General features: G+C 53.2%; 1 long non-coding RNA gene across 1 annotated transcript; it reads left to right on the top strand.

The window, feature by feature from the left end:
- The first annotated feature begins 9,195 nt into the window (after positions 1 to 9,195).
- Positions 9,196 to 10,132, top strand: LOC134478236 (uncharacterized). Its single transcript, XR_010050729.1, has 2 exons — positions 9,196 to 9,297; positions 9,538 to 10,132. It is a non-coding gene; the product is annotated as an uncharacterized LOC134478236 (long non-coding RNA).
- The last annotated feature ends 5,684 nt before the right edge of the window (positions 10,133 to 15,816 follow it).

Here is a 15,816-nt window from a genome sequence, read left to right as displayed (position 1 = left end):
ACACTTGGGAGGCCAGGGCCGCTTAGCTGGGAGGTGTAAGGTGTGTGTGCAAAACATGCTCATATTCCTTTCAGGAAATGGCATGGGTGTGGTGGAAAGCGAGGGAACAGGAGCAGTTCAGGCCTTAGAGAGGAGGTCAGAAATCATCCACCCCTTGTCTTATCCAGGTGGACTGGGGAAAAGGAAATACATGGGGAAAACAGGGATCCTGGAGGACATGGAATGTCCACCAGTGTGCACACTGACAGTCACCCCCAGGCTGACGCTGCCTATGTGGGGCACTAACGTAGCCACAGGCCAAGCGCGTGGCCTGGGAAGCACTCCCGGGCTCCCGACTCTTTCCACATCTTCAATATAGATTGTTTTATATGCACACAGTGGTACCTCGGTTCACGAATTCTTTCCATGATTCTGGTTGCAAACTGCATTGTATGAAAGCCTATTCAAGTCTCCCCATGAGATCAACATTGAGCCTGACCACTGAATTTGATCCAGTTCTCATCCAATTCGGTCTTCGACCAAATTTGTGGGAAGAATTGAGTTTGTGCACTGAGGTACACAGTACATTTTGTCTTACCTCAGAGTGGGAATTAGTGTGACACTGGGATTAGTAAGAATGTGTGTTTGGTCTTTGTCCCCAGTTTTAGGTACAGAGCTCCTAAAGCTTTGGTGTTTCCTAGCTGGTTAGAGTGAGGAACTTCCTCGGGTATTTGTCATAAGGCCGACCCAACAATGCCGAGGTTTATACCGGCAGGGCTAGTCCTGGTGGCCCAGGAGACCTTCAGGATGGGCAGGTGGCCACAGGAGCCAACCAAGTCTTCAGGGTTGAGCTTTCACAGCAGCCTCCAGGGAGGGGTGGGGCAGGATGGAGTTCAGTCCGTTAGTGCCCCTGCTCTGCCCACTGGGCCTGCAGAGCTGGGCTGCTGTTGAAATAAATGATGGGCGGTGAAGGGCTTTTGGGGTGAGTGTGTGATGAGGAGCAGGGAGGTGGAGCCCCCAGAGGCATGCAAGCCTCCCCTGTCCCCCCACTCCCGTACCCACCCTGCACTCCTCTTCCCTCAGCTATGCCTCGGCTGCACTCTTTGGAGTCGGTCGTGCGTCTTCCTTCTCCGAGAGCCAGGCTGGTGGAGTGTGGAGCTCTAGGAGGAGCTCGTGGCAGCCCTGACTGCGAGCTGGCCACTGGGAACCATGGGAGTCCCCATGTTGCAACTGGACCTTGTGTGTGACAGAACCCTTGAGCCCTGGCTTGGTGCCATTGCTGGATAGTCGGTGTCAGAGCTGAACTGAGTGTAGGACACCCACTTGGTGTCTGGAAAGTTGCACATTTGGTTGTTGGTGTGGGAAATCCCATGCGTTCCTGTCAGAAGTGTGGAGCACAATCATGGCAGTTAGCAACTCCAAAGATCTCCACTCACTCTGTGGAAACCCGCCCCACAGGACTGAAGCTCAGCCTTCACCGTGAGAACTCAAGGCCCCTCTGCACCAGAACCAGTGCCCCAACTCCTGGCTCCACATAGCAGCAGCTGCCATGTATCTCCCGGTAGGCTCTGTGTGAAAGTGCTCTCTGTGTAGCATTTTACTTTACTTGACAAGGCTTTGGGAGTAGAACCGAAATCTGTGCGGACAGGGAATCTGACTCCCAGGCGGTGAAAGGAACTGCCCAAGCCTACGCGGTGCCGTTGTGCATTTCATAATACAGGTGGGCGCCAGACTGTGGAGGCCACAGACTGCACTGTGGAGATCCCAGACTGCACTGAGCAGCAGGCCTTCTGTCCTGGGGGAACCTGGGTGGAATATTCACTCAAATTGAAAAACTCACTAACACCACAGGATTTGTCCAAGCTGTCACAGTCGCAGAGTGCCTCAGATCTGCCTGGTGTTTGAAGTAGATTATAAAAGCAAATTGACACATCGATTATAACTTAGAAAAATTACTTTTCAATTTATTATTATAGATCCTTTTAATCTTTTCCAATGGTGACTTTGATTGTGATTTAAAATTCTAATTTGATTTTATGTCTCACAGTGACGCGAGTCAGCTGTGAGCACAGGTTCCCCTTTCTTTTGCTCGAGTGAGAGCCCCAGCTGGCTTTAGAGTTGAAGGAGAGGAAGGTGATGGAGAGGAAGGTGTGGAGTGTCTTTCCAAGGGCTCCTTTGAATTTGCACCTCTGATGAACACACACACAGTTTCCAGTCTGCGCTGCAGACGGGTGCTGAGAGGTTGTAGGACGCCTTTCTCAAGGGCTCTGAGCTCACCTTCATCACACGGTGTAAGAGCTGAGAAAGGCCGTGACCAGTGAAGCCTTCTGTGAAACAAAGAATCATTTGGAAACCCAAATGGCCTCCCATCACCATGTCTATTTTATGGGTTGCAATTTTAGCATAAGACATTTTTCTGAAAAACTAAGCAGGCAACAAAGCAACTTTACGTATTAAAACTTTTCCTAGGCGGAGTTATAGTACACAACAAAGCCGTGCCTGCCCTGGACAGGAGTGCACGGCACTCAGATGCCGCTGAAGCTGGAGGGGCGCTCGCTGAGGGACTGGTGTCCCCAGGCTGACAGGCACGGCAGCGGAGCGCTGATTTTCCCCTGTCCACTTCTCTCTCCTTCACCGCCTCGGCGGGGTGGGCTCCGAGCCGCCCGCCCTTCCCCCTAAAGACGCATCTTGGAGACGCGGGAGAGTCAGTCTCTGCCTCGCTCCCCTTCCTCCGCGACAGAACCAGGAGGGCTGAGCCTTCCGTGGGGCACGGAGCCTTTGTGAAAGAAAGCTTGTGATGTCCACGGTCAAGGGAGGGGAAGCCTTCCCGAGAGCCTGAGATCACATGTCAAGGGGTCAGGAGCTGAGACCAGTGCTGTCTCTTTTTGTCACTTAGTGCTTTAACAGCAGACAGCATGCGGGCTCTTACAAAAGTGGCTTGGGAATGTGCTGACCAGGCCTACTTGGGGTGGGGGCGCCGGAGCTGGGAGAGGGCATCAGCACGTGGCCCATGGCTGCCCCACCTCTTCCACCAGAGAGTGGGGTGGACAGGGGGTGGGTATCCTGCCCATCCACAGACCGGAGCCCGACCCTCAGGAAGTGGTAGGGGCTGTGGGACACGGGATGGCTCCCAGAGGACAGGGGTTCAGAGGCCTGGGCGACAGCGGAGAGGCATCTCTGCCCTCCGCTCTTCTCCAACCTCGGCTGCTGTTCGAGGGGCTGATTTGACACTGCTCAGGTGGCAGACGGGAATCCGAGCTCCCTTTGGACAGACACGACTGGTCTCCAGTGTCATCTGGCCCAGGAGCTCTTGCCATGGCCCCAGACACAGGCATGAGTGTGGCTTGTCCCCCGAGGCTCCTATGCTGGCAGCTTGGCCCTGGGCACAGCTGCATCGAGCAAGGGCAGAGTGCAAGGCACATGGCTCCTTGGCCTGTGGGCTAATGCTGTCCCAAAGAAGGGGCCGGGCCTGTGAGACCAGGTTCACCCCTGTGAACGGGCGTCACGAGTGCACCTGGCGCCTCCTGGGGCTCGGGCCGCACCTGCTCCTCCTGTGGCAGCCCCACCACGAGCCCTGAGCAGAGCCTCGGTGACGCAGGGCACAGCTCTTCTCCCCATCTGTAAGGTTCCCGCCCCTGGTTTGTGAGGGCAGCTCGCCTGTTTTCACCTTTCCTCCCTCTCCTCCTTCCCTGCCTCTTTGTCATGTTTGAGTCTGTTTAAATTTCATTGCTCAGGGCCCGGGGAGTTAGCTCAGCAGCACGAGCATGAGGTCGTGAGTTCTGTCCCCGGCACACACACACAAAAATTCACTGCACAACATAACAGACATGAAGAAGTCACAGCGCACACGTCCTGGGTGACGCACCCTTCCCAGGCTGTCTATGATCTGCCAGGTGGACCGGACACTGCCACACCCAGGCCCCCTGGGTTCACCTTCCAAGTCCCAGAGCCCTCTCCGGCCTCAGAAAAAACCAACTTGGTCTTCACATTTTTTGAACATTTTATTTCTAGAAATATATTCACCCCTTATGTATCTCAAAGAATAAATTTTAGTTTCCCTGTCTTTCATCTTTGTACAAGTGGGATAGTGCTTTCCACACTTGTGTCTCCCTGCACGTGAAGCCTGGGAAGCTCGTGATCCACAGTGCTAACCCCGCACCTGTGTATAACTGACCTCTACGGCTGTGCACTGTCCCTTTGCACTACTATACCATGATCACGTAACTGTTCTACTAAAGAAAACTTGAATTGTCTTCTGGTTCTAGCTGTGAATGGACCAACGTTGCTGGATCCTAGGCAGTGACCTCAGAATTATTCCACAAAGCGATTTTATCAAGCCGGCACCCAGGCGTCTGTTTGACCCCACTCTTGGCAGCGGCCAGTGCAGTCCAACCGAGACCTGCTGCCCAGCGTGGCACGCAGAGTGAGCGCTCACCGCGGCTGTGATGTGCACGTCCGGTTTCCAGTTCATTTCCTTCATAGCAGTTAGCGCAGACCTTGTCAGTCTGCCTCCTTTTCCGTCCTCTCCCTCTCCGGGTTCCGCTGCTCCCCAGCCTGAGCTCCTGCCCCTGCTGCCCCAGGCCCCGCTCCCATAGCTCCGGCCTCTGTGTCCCTCCCGTCCCCTCAGACAGTGTTCCCAGGCCAGGTCTCCCGTGGGACGACGCTTGCAGTGGCTTCTCCCACCCTGGTGCGAGCTGCCGAGGACAGGGCTGGCCTCATTCTGCCTCTGCCTCGGTTTGTAGCTCAGGGTTCCAGTGGCAACCGGGGAACGAGCCGGCAGCTCAATTTAAGTGACCCATAAGTTCTGAGCATTGAAGTAGAGCTGATGCTGTTTCACTGAAATCAAAATGTGCTGTGAAGAGGTGAGCTGAAGACACCAAGCCTGAGCGAGCCTCTCACACCCCTGCCCTTCCTGCCACAGCCACGGGGAGTCCTGTGATTTATCTGAGTTATTTCAATCCAGAACCTAGAGGCTGGTGCAGGCTGCCCACCCCCCTCTAACCATGGCTCCTTTACCCCTCCCAGGGGGACAGGGTTTATCTTGCAGTGACCCAGCGGGGGCAAAGGGCCCTGGTGACCTGTGTGAGTGGCGGCAGCTCCCAGACAAGCTGGCTCTTTCTCGTAGGCAATGTGACCGCCCTGCAGTGGGCTCTGGGTCACTGGGCCATGGAGGGGACTCATATCCAGTGGCCTGGGGAGGGTTACCCTGAACTCCACTGCCTATGGTGACCCTGATCTGGGGCTTCCGTGTGTGTTGCTCACCTCACACACATGCATACACACATACACACTCTCACACACACACTCTCTCACATGAATATGCACACACAGTGGGGATGACACAGGAGGAGAAGCAGCCTCAACAGGGCCCTGGCATGGGGATAGAGGACTCAGAGCCACAGTCAGCTTCTGTGACACATCTGTCCTTGTCACTGGAGGCTTCAAGCTGAAAGATTTCCAAATTATTAACTGATGAACTCAGGCCTTCTGGTCTAATTGGAGTTAGTGACTTCTGCAGAGGTGTCCTGCCACCTGCAGCCCAGGGAGAAGGCCAGGCAGACTTGGAGGAGGTCCAGCTGCAGCAGGAGCTGCTGCATGTGTCTTAGTGTAGTAATCAAGAGGTGGCCGTCACCTGCTGGTATTGTGACATTAGATGGCCTATTCTGCTAATTACCACGGTGACAGTGGCCCACTTGACTTTTGTGCTTCCGGATCTAGAGCCTGGGAAATGAGTGATTCCCTCCAGTCTGCCTCTGCTCGCACTCACAGGAAGAAGCTGTGACCCAGAAATCACAAAATGAGGCAGACTTTCTGCCCTCAGGTACCAAAAAGTTGATATGCATGCTTTAAAAGCAACATTACTCCAGTGCCTCAGCCTTTGATCCAAGGCGCTCGCATTTCTGATGTTGGTTAGTAAAAACTCCTAACCACACAGCTGTAGAATGGTAGATATTAAGTGACAATGATGTAATTACGGCACATGACAAAAAGTGGATTCTCAAATCACATGGAATGAAAAACCTTTAAAAGGTGACTGCATCCACTAGGTCGCACTCAGTACGTTCAAGCTTTAAAGTTTTGACTTTAACCCCCCTGCCTTCCCCACAGCACTCCTCCCGCTGCCAGGTCGTTGCTGTGTGACAGGAGCTCCTTTCCAAGAAAGTGAATACAGCGTCCAGCGCGAGATCTCTCTGGCTTTCCACGTCCCCGCTGGGCAGCCCTGCTGATCCGGGCCCTTCCTGCTCGGTTGCCAACCCAGCTCTCAGCCGGCCTTCCCTGTAGATGCTCCCCGGCAAGCCGCTTTGGAATCCGGCCTGGAAAAAAGACATGGGTTGCATGAGGTCATAAAACCTGGCTTGGAAATCCACCGCTTCTTCTGAAAACACTAGTTTTTATATAAATGTCCCATTTTAAGGAAGATGGTTACTAAGCAACCTAATTTAATGATTATGAGAAATGGGAGGAATTTCTTTCATTAGGTCTGTTTTTACTTAAGTCAGAAAGTTTCTGTGCTTGTGTTGGTTTTGAGTCTGCTTTCCTATTATGTTTTAAACATCCTCCCCCTGCAGTTACACGCTGGTCCCTGGGAACCAAAGGTGAGACGGCTTCTCCTGTGTACAATCCTCCAATGAGCTGGCGGGGAGAAGGGGGCAGTAGATTAGGGTGAGGCAAAGCAGCTGGCCAAGTGGTGACCTGTCAGTCACAGACCAGGACACACAGGGCCGCCTCCAAGTCCTGCACTGGGGTCACTCAGAGAGTGCAGTCCTCCTGCACAAGACCAAGCAGGCTTTGGATGAATGGACTGGACCTGACCTCCCGACGCGGGGACAGAGGATGGTGGTGTTGGCTTGCGGTCACTCCCTTTGCTTCTTTCTTTCTCAAGGGCCTGCTGCTTCTCTTCAGAGCACGTCTTCTCCCTTCTCTTACCTGAGTGCCTTTCGTAAATGTAAAAACACGCGACTCCATTTCCTGTTCAGTTCTCTGCCCTGGACAAGAGCCTGAGGAGGCCGCCTGGGAGGAGCACAGCACCCAGTACCGGCTCCCGCCCTGCAGGTCTCTGGAGTGGCTGAGCCCCAGAGGGGTAGCGTGGGAGGCTGGACAGGCCTAGAGGGCAGGGCTCCCTGGGCAGCAGCTCATGCCGAGGAGGGACGTCAGGTCAAGCAGTGAGTCTGTGGTGCTTGTTGAGCACCTAGAGAATGATGAAATGGCACGGTGAGGGTTTAAATGGAACATTTTTATCACAGCGAAGGCATTTGGTCACTAATTCCCCTCAGAACACTCCCTCTCAACCTGAGCACGCCGCCCCACCCTTCTTGCTGCTTGCTTTCTGAAGCAGCTCTGGAAGTCCTCTTTCCTGGGCGTCTTAAGTCACTTTTCTTGTCAGTGGGACGAAATACCGAACAGCCACAGGTAAAGGAGGAGAGCTTTGGTGCACTTCGTGTTCTGAGTCCCTGGCGGGCTGGCCCCGAGGCAGGAAGGCAGGGTGGAGAGCCCCAGGGCTGGCAGGGGACAGAGGGAAGGGAGGACTCGGCACCACAGTGCAGCCTCCAGCCAGCCCTGCCTTGGGGCCTGAGTCCGCCGTGGGTACAGCCACTCAGGCATCCTCCATGCACATAAGGCTTCAGGGCACCCCGGATTTTGCCCTTAGCGGCCTCTGTCTGCAGATACACTGTCCTCGCTGCTTCAGTGTCTGAATCACTAAAAAGTCTGCCTTTGACCAGCGACCTGACTCTGGGGAGGAGTCAGCACCGCAGCCAGAGCTGGTGAGTGCCGCGGACACGGGTTCAGCCTCTCGCTCTCGGGAGCTGCCTGTATCGGGGTCATTTATTATAATAAATTTATTTAATTGCTCATCATAATTTTTTTCATATCTCCTCCCCAGCCCAGCCCCCATAGTCAGGCCACCCTTCCTGAGTATCCCCAGCACAGCCCCTCTGTGCCTCCGGCCACCAGCCATTTCCAGAGCACTGTGTCATTGTACCTCCTCCCCAGGGAGCATGAGGGGCCAGGTCCCCACATCCTTGCCTTTAAAACTGCCCTTATTTCCTACTGTGGCCATGCCAAGCGAGCAAATGGTTTGGATTTGCGTTTCCCAAATGATGATGACACTGCGCCCTTTGTGTGTGTTGTTGGACATCTCCGGGTCTTCCTCCAGAGGTGTCTGTCCCCCTCCTCTGCCCGTCTGTAAAGCCTTCTGAACTGGAACTCATGCTAGGTACTCACGCTCAGCTCCTTCCAGGCCGTGTGGTTTGCAAGTGTTTTCCTCCGTTCTTTGGGTTGCCTTTTACTGTCCTGGTAGTGTTCTTTCACTGTAAATATATTTTTAAGCTGAGAAGTAAAAAAGAAACCCTTGCTTATCGGATGATTTCTAGAAGAAAAAACTGGCTTTGGTCAGCTGGAGGTAGATAGCCAGCCCCAGCCCAGCGAATAACCACTGGGCAGGATTTTAGCAAGTATGGTGGAGGGAAGAAAGCTGGACTCTGAGTGCGGGACACGTGAGTTCTAACTAAGGAGCCACGGGGGAACTGCTGGGGTGGTTTCACTGGCCTGCGCGGGCAGCAGGAGGCGCGGTGGGACGCAGTGTCCAAGGCGAGGACGCAGATGTGCCGGAGACTGAGGGTGAGAGGCGGCGGTGGAGAGAAGCCGCGGAAACACGGGGTGAGGCGCGCAGGCGAGGGAGCCGCGAGGCCTGCGGGTGCGGGGCACCCCTTTCCAGCTCTGCGTGGGCAGCAGGACTTTCTCTTCTGTGCCCTCCAGTCTTCCCACCCCGAACTGTGCTCGGATTCCCAGCTCTCAGGTCTGCTTTTCCAAAGCTCAGAGAACTTTCTCCCTAGGACTCACCCGGCCGTTGTCCTGAGCCCTAACGCCATCCTGGTTCCCGCCTCGCTATTCTTCTGCTGGGTCCCTTCGCTCTTGGGTCCCGGCTGGGCCGCGGGCTCAGGGAAGGCGGGTGACATTTGTGCTCCGTGGAGTCGAGCTTTCCGTGGTATTTGTAGTGCTCAGTGGCATTTGTTGATTTGTTATTAATACAACATTCTAATAAAGACTAGAGCTGCTCACAAGAGTGCGTCTTTAAGCTTTTTGTTCTGTGCCATTAATTTTCTCCATTTATGTCTGGTATGAGACAGTTTTTGTGTCAGCAGAGATGGAGACAAGTTGTCTGTGGATTTTTCCCAATGAGCCCATTCACTTATTACCATTAATGATCTCTCTGAAGGTGGTGAGGAGACCGGAGGATGTGACAGTGGGCGCCACTGCTTTTCAGAAAAGGCACCATCATTCTCAACCTGAAAGATCGTTAGCAATATAGTGAGGAAGGTAAGAGCTGAAATTGGAAAGAGTGTGTCGTTACTACTCTGAGAAGTCTAAAGTAACAAATTGGAAAATTTGTCTAAAATAATTGCAGGAGAAAGATTGTTATTACCTGCTTTTGTGAGAGAAACAAAGGAAATTACTCTTCTTGAGGTAGATATAATTTGTGAGCATCTGGAAATTAATGATATTACAAGATATAATTGCAGAATGTCTTAATTTCATCACGTAATTATCTTCTTTCAGCAATATTGTGTATCAGCATGGTGAAAATACAATCTACGGGTTCAAGACAGAAGATTCATTAAGACTTTTTTCCCTTAGAAGGGAACAGAGGGAATATACTACAACAGAAGCTTTTGTTACAGAGCAAAAAACCCAAGACAATCAAAAAGTGCTAGTATTTATCTGCTTTGTGCTAGTATTTATCTCTTGTAATCATTTGCTGTTGGGAGCCGCGGCCGACACCGGTCGCCTTACTTGGCGGACGTAGGGCCTGTGGGTGGGAGCGGAGCCTGAGCTAGATTGCCCCTCCCATCGAGTGAGCCAAGTTGGCGCCTGCTTCCTGCCCCCTGATTGCCCTGGCGACGTAAGCAGCCCGCGCAATAGAATAGTCTGCCTAGCAACAACTGATGTTAGCCAATCAGCCCGCATCGCGCGCTTTGAACTGATTGGCCACTGTTACCCTATAAAAGTAAATGCCTCTCCCGCCACGAGGGAGAAGCACAGAGGAAGCACGAGAGAGATAGAGAAAGTCCACCGGCGAGAAAGGACTGGTGGCAGAGAGGAGGCCTCGCGGGGCCCACGCGGAGACAAATAAAGGCAAGGTTGCACACCGCCAGACTTTGTCGTGTGTCTTTCCTGCCGGCCGGGAGCGACCCCGACAATTTGCCATTTACATGGTCATTTGGGCGTAGTCTTAGACTTGTTCGGAGACACTAGGAGAGGCCAAGCCAGGAAGGAGGCTTAGAAGAGCCCTTTGTGCAAGCTGGCCTCCCTGTCATGGGTACCCCGCCTCTGAACCACTGACGGCTGCAGCAGCCTCAGCCTCATCTCCTGTCTTTGGGGGTGGCCGGGTGGTGTGGGGCCTTCCCTGGGGCTTACAGGCGTCCAGGTTGCCATAGCCAGAGGCACCTGTCCTGGTAAAGCAGGGCCTGATGGGAAAGCATGGGTAAGAAGCTGATCCAAGTTGTTCTGTTCCGTCCAGTGTTTGTGTGGCGTTGAAAATCCAGTGAACTTCATGCCCTTTTGAAAGGGATCGATGACGGCATCACAGATGTGGGGAATCTGACCCCCAGGACTTGCTTACTGCTTCATGGTGTTAAGGACCCGAGAAGGGTACCTGGCTCTGTCACTGGGCTTGGACACAGGAGCTGGTGCTCTGACACTGGTGGCGTGGGGCGGGTGAGCCAGGAAGGCCTACTTGTGGTTCTGTCCGTGGCTCTGGCATGAACTGTTAGCAGTACTGCTCAGGCGTCTCCAGGAGGCCCTTTGTTATTTGGTCCAGGAGTGCTGGGTGGCTCATAGGCAACCAGGACTGTCCCCCATGGAGCACAGAGAGGGGTGGGTTCAGATCAACTGGGGGCCACTTGGGCAGGGACACATGACACAGGATCCACACAGCCCAGGCAGATGAGAGGAAACTGCCACACTTCCCCTGGCCACCGATGACCAGGCCTGCCCTCTCCCAGACTGGTGGCGCGGCTGGACGGCCCTGGACTCTCTACCCCAGGTGGCATCCTGCAGTCCTGTGGTCAGATGGGACTTCCGTGGGGTGGCAGCATGGACCTCTGTCCTTCACTGCTCCTCACGTCTCTGGAGGTCACTAGGCCTCCTGGTCCTGGGCACTGCTCCCCACTCTGGCTCATGCCCGCTGCTGTCCCTGGAAGGGGGGCAGGACAGGACAGAGGCTGTGCTCCGTGCGTCTAGACAGGCGTGGCAGCCAGCAGTAAAGCCTGAAGGAAGAGCCGGGGTGCTTTGGAAGGAACCCACAGGCAGTAGACAGGCTTTTGGGGAGCACGGGGCCGAGGAGGCCCCAGGATGGTGCTGTTGGCAGTGGGGTGAGGGGAAGGACAGGGCTGGGAATACACCTGAACAGGGCACAGCCTTGATTTGCTCTATTTTACCCCAAACACAGCCTTGCGTTAGGTTTAGTGGGACTGCAGGGCTCTTTGGGTGTTATTTTTTATTTATCTGGAGTCAGTCCTTGGGGCATCTAAGTGTATTCTTGGAAGCACTTGGCAGGGACCCCGGCCCACCCCAGAGCTGTCAGGTGGGGCCATTGAGATGAAGAGGTGCAGTGACCACCGTGTCCAGCACACTCTGGCAGGAAGAGCAGTTTGGAGAAGGGCTCGGTGTCAGGTGGCTTTCACTCTCCAGCTGTCTTCGCCTCTGATTCAGGCCCGTCCGGCCCCACTCTCCCTGTGTGGATGGAGAGGAGACACCAGCCGAGCGGGCTCGGGAGGGTGACAAGGTGTGCAACAGTGGCCATCGCCAAAGGTAAGACCTCAGGCCTTTGGGCCTGGCGTTGAGGGAAACTGAGGCTTTGTACAGTCACCCCAGGGCTAAGGGGCTCTGTGGCCGGGGGTTTCTGTGACCCTGGAAAGCCCAGGTTGAGGCTGTGAGTGACAGGCACCTCTGTTTCTCCTCTCTAAGAGTGGAAGGAGCAGCACAGGGCCCTGCAGAGGAGGGCGCTGCTCCGGAGCCTCTCAGTCTCTTCTCCGTGACCCTAAGCCCAAGGCACAGAGGCGGCCGAGGCCAGGGATGCACCGTGGAGTGGAAATTGGAAGCTGGGGGCCTGGGTCCCCCGATGAGACTTCTCCTGCTCTATACTTGACAGTGAGGGTGAGCTCAGCCCCCCGTTAGTGAGGTGGGTGCTGGGGAAGTTGCTCCAGCTCTACCTGGGAACGTCAGAGACTCCAGGCCTGGCCCAGAGACACTGGTGCTGGAGGTCACAAATCTTGGAGGACATTGGGTAGGGCTGTCTAGAGGGAGGTGGGGACACTGGCAGAGCTGGTGGCCGGAGGCACAGAGGGGCTGTGCTGGGGACACTCAGGAAGGGTGGCCTGACTATGGGGGCTGGGCTGGCAGGTGGCTCAGTGACAGTGGGGGAGAGCGTGGGTACAGCTGCCACTGTCACTCTGCACACAGGATGTCCCCATTTGTGAACTCGGGAACTGTGCAGTATGACAGGCAAGGCAGTCTAACGGGACACTTGGGCTCCGGCACCACATTCTGGTTATGTTCAAACACACGTGCACACACACAGTGACAGTATTCTAAGTCTGCCCACTAAAATATCACCTTTGATTTTATAGGTAATTTTTGTCAGATATTTAAGGAACAGAAATTTCTAGTTGTATTAAACAAAATTCCCCGAAGAGAAGAAAATTGGGGAGTGCATCCCCTCCTGTGATAGCAGAATAACAGCTCCCCAGAGAGATCCACGTCCTCATCACTGGGGCCTGTGAATACCCACTAGCTGTGGCTGGAGATGCTGAGGGGAAATGATCGGACAGTTATCCTGGCTGTCGAGTGCGAGTGCTGGGACCCCTTGTCCCGTCGGTGAGGGGACAGGAGAGTGCGGCTGAGGCACTGGCTGGAGGGGTCAGGAGCCCAGGAGTGAGGCAGCCTGCTGAGAAAGAAAAGGCAAAGCCAGTGGGCACCGGCAGGTCCTCCTGGAGCCTCTGGCCTGCTCGTGGCCCTGGGCTGCTGCAATCACAGCCTGAGAGGCGCACACTGGATGCCTGGTCTCAAGAATGACACGGCGACAAACTAGCAGTAGAGTCAAAACTGTTCCATGTATCTTAAAAGATCAGCATGACTTTGTGGCTAATTGACTTTCTCCATCCCTGGGACAAAATTTCTGACACCCACAACTAAAGGAGGAGAGGTTTATTTCAGCTCCATTTTGGTCACAGATGGACGGCTGGCAGCCCAGAGGAGAGAGGGGCTCAGGACACAGCAGACAGCAAGCAGGGAACAGAGTCCAGGCAAGAGCTGGGAAGGGAGGGGCCTTCCCCACCACAATCCCCACGACTTCCCCATCAGCCAGGAGCCCAGGACGTGGCATCCTCCTGAGCCCGCTTCTGGTTGGGTGGGGCCTCAGAGGGACTTCTGGATGTCCACACTACAGTACATGGACTGAAAACCTAGGACACCAGGAGGACAAGCAAATATGAACAAGTCTCATTCTTGAAAATAGGTGCAGATACGTAAAGAAAACAAATCAAGCAAATATTTTAAAAAACCTTCATTACCAAGTTGGGTTTATCCCAGGGATATTGAAGATGTTTTACCATTAGAAGTTATTAAAGTAATTCACCACCATAACAAATAGAAGCCGTAAGCTAATCTTAATAGGTGAAAATAATGCATTCGATAAAATTTAAGACACATTTGTGATTAAAAAACTAAAAACTCGTGGGCCGTAATAGAATAATAAGCACTTTCATAAGAAATAGCCATAAAACTAGGCAAAATATATTAATTACTGTTTTCAGATGTTGGGCAAAAGCATGACTATGATCCCACAGGGCAGATGCACCGAGCCCCGTGGCCACTTGCCTGGAGCCGCTTTGCAGCTGGTGTGGGGACTGCAGATATGGAGAAAGTGGGTAGACAGAGTCAGGGAGACCAACTGGAGCTCGGGGCTCCTGGAGGGGCCAGGATTGGCATAGCAGAAGGCCAAAGAGGAGGGAGATGCAGGCAGAAAACCAAAGGTGCCCACATACACAAGGGGGTCTTGGTGCAAACACCAATCTGTGCACACGCAGAGTGAGGTCTGCAAGCTTGGGCAAAGCCAAATGACCAGGAAAAGGAGGAGGACGTAGAGGTGCAGTTCGGGAGAGCCAGGATGGGAGGCTGAAGGGACCCTCGGGGCACACTCAGGGAGACACCAAGAGGGCTCAATGGGTTCTAGCATGCTGGCTGCACCACACTGAGCTTAGTGAACCTTAGAGAAAATCCTTGGAAATATTGAGGAGACTCAGAACTAGCTATCTGCTTCCACAAAAATCCAGCATGCCAGGGAAGGACAGTAAAATCTTTACACTCCCAAATAACATCCACAATGCCCAAGGCATAAGTAAAATGCTTGAGAAAGACAATGGCACCCTGAACCAACAGAAATAGAGCCCGAAGTCACAGGAAGGGCGGAAATGATAGCTTAGCAAATATGGTCAAAGATGTAAGGAAAATACAAACGCATGGAAGGAATCAAAGCAATAGCAACAGAGAAAGGGCAACACAGAGCTGAAAAGGGGATGAGGGACCAGATACAGACCCAGGTCACGGCTCCAGGGCACACCCAGACACCCCCAGAGGCTGTTCCGCCCATTCCCGCCTGGCTCCAAGCCAATAAACTTGATGCAAGGAGCCCTAGCCCTCACTTTCCAGCCCTGGCTAACCTGACACCAAGCTGATGTATGTCTCCTTAAACTCTATGCAATCGCCAAGCAAAGACCATAGCGAGTTCCTAATTCCATAACATGTGTAACTGTCCTGCAGACAACTAGAATCACACCAGTTCCCTCCCCAGAATAGGAGGTGAAGTTTTCCTTTGGGTGATCTTCACTCTATACCTACGTTATTATAGTGTTATACTATAATAAACTATAGTATTATACCTAGTATTATAATGTAGACTTAACAATATTAAAGTACCAGTATTAACTCCATCGATGTTATGGTATGTGGTGTTATAATACCATGCAAGAAAGCAAAGATATCTGCTTGAATATGTGTATGCCTTGCATAAGCATATTAGCCAAACAGGAAAGAAATACTCACGGCAACCACATCTTTGTTTCTATTATGTAATTATAGCTGGCGTTTACAGCCACCTTCTTCTACTGCACAGTCTGTATTCCCTTGGCCTTCAGCAAACACTTTAGCCCTTTGCTTGGTAGGGAGAACCAGTGCAATCCCTTGTGGAGAGAAAGGTGATCAAGATCCCTGGGAACTAAGTTGTGACAAAGAGCTAGAAAGCTAATAAACCCCGAGGTGGGCCCGGGAGGGTGTGCTGCTGGCCTTGCTTGGTCCCTATGCGTAGGTACCGAGAAGAAGGCACCTGCCAAAGCAACACTGCACCCCAGTGCCACGAGATACGTAATCTGCTCGAGTGAGGAAACCACATCTGGTACAATTCTGACCCACAGCTGGATCTACCGTGTGACTCAGTCTGTGGTAATCCACCGTTATTTTCCAAGACCCAGTTGTCTTCTGCCAAATAGAGAAGTGGACGGGTGTGGTGGAATCTGCATCTTTCAAGTCCTCGATAGTGGGATCTTCTCCGCAGTCCCTCCAGGGACCTGATGCTTCTGGTTTACTATTTTACAGGTAAAGCCAATCCAAATGGCCTCTGTTTGGCTGTTCCAACTATAATATTCCTCACACTACAGGTTAAGGAACCAGGGTGAGATTCTGCAAGTACCAAGCATATCTATCCCAGTGATGCATTCTGGAGCTGGGGCTGACTCCAGGACGGATTCGAGGACTCACTGGACCCACTGCACGCAGGGCCTT

The sequence above is a fragment of the Cavia porcellus genome, unplaced genomic scaffold (assembly GCF_034190915.1).
Source record: "Cavia porcellus strain 051 isolate PalLab524CR breed Dunkin Hartley unplaced genomic scaffold, mCavPor4.1 scaffold_12, whole genome shotgun sequence".
Classification (NCBI taxonomy): Eukaryota; Metazoa; Chordata; class Mammalia; order Rodentia; family Caviidae; genus Cavia; species Cavia porcellus.
Note: the sequence above shows the minus strand (reverse complement) of the source record. Positions and strands in the feature narration are given on the sequence as shown.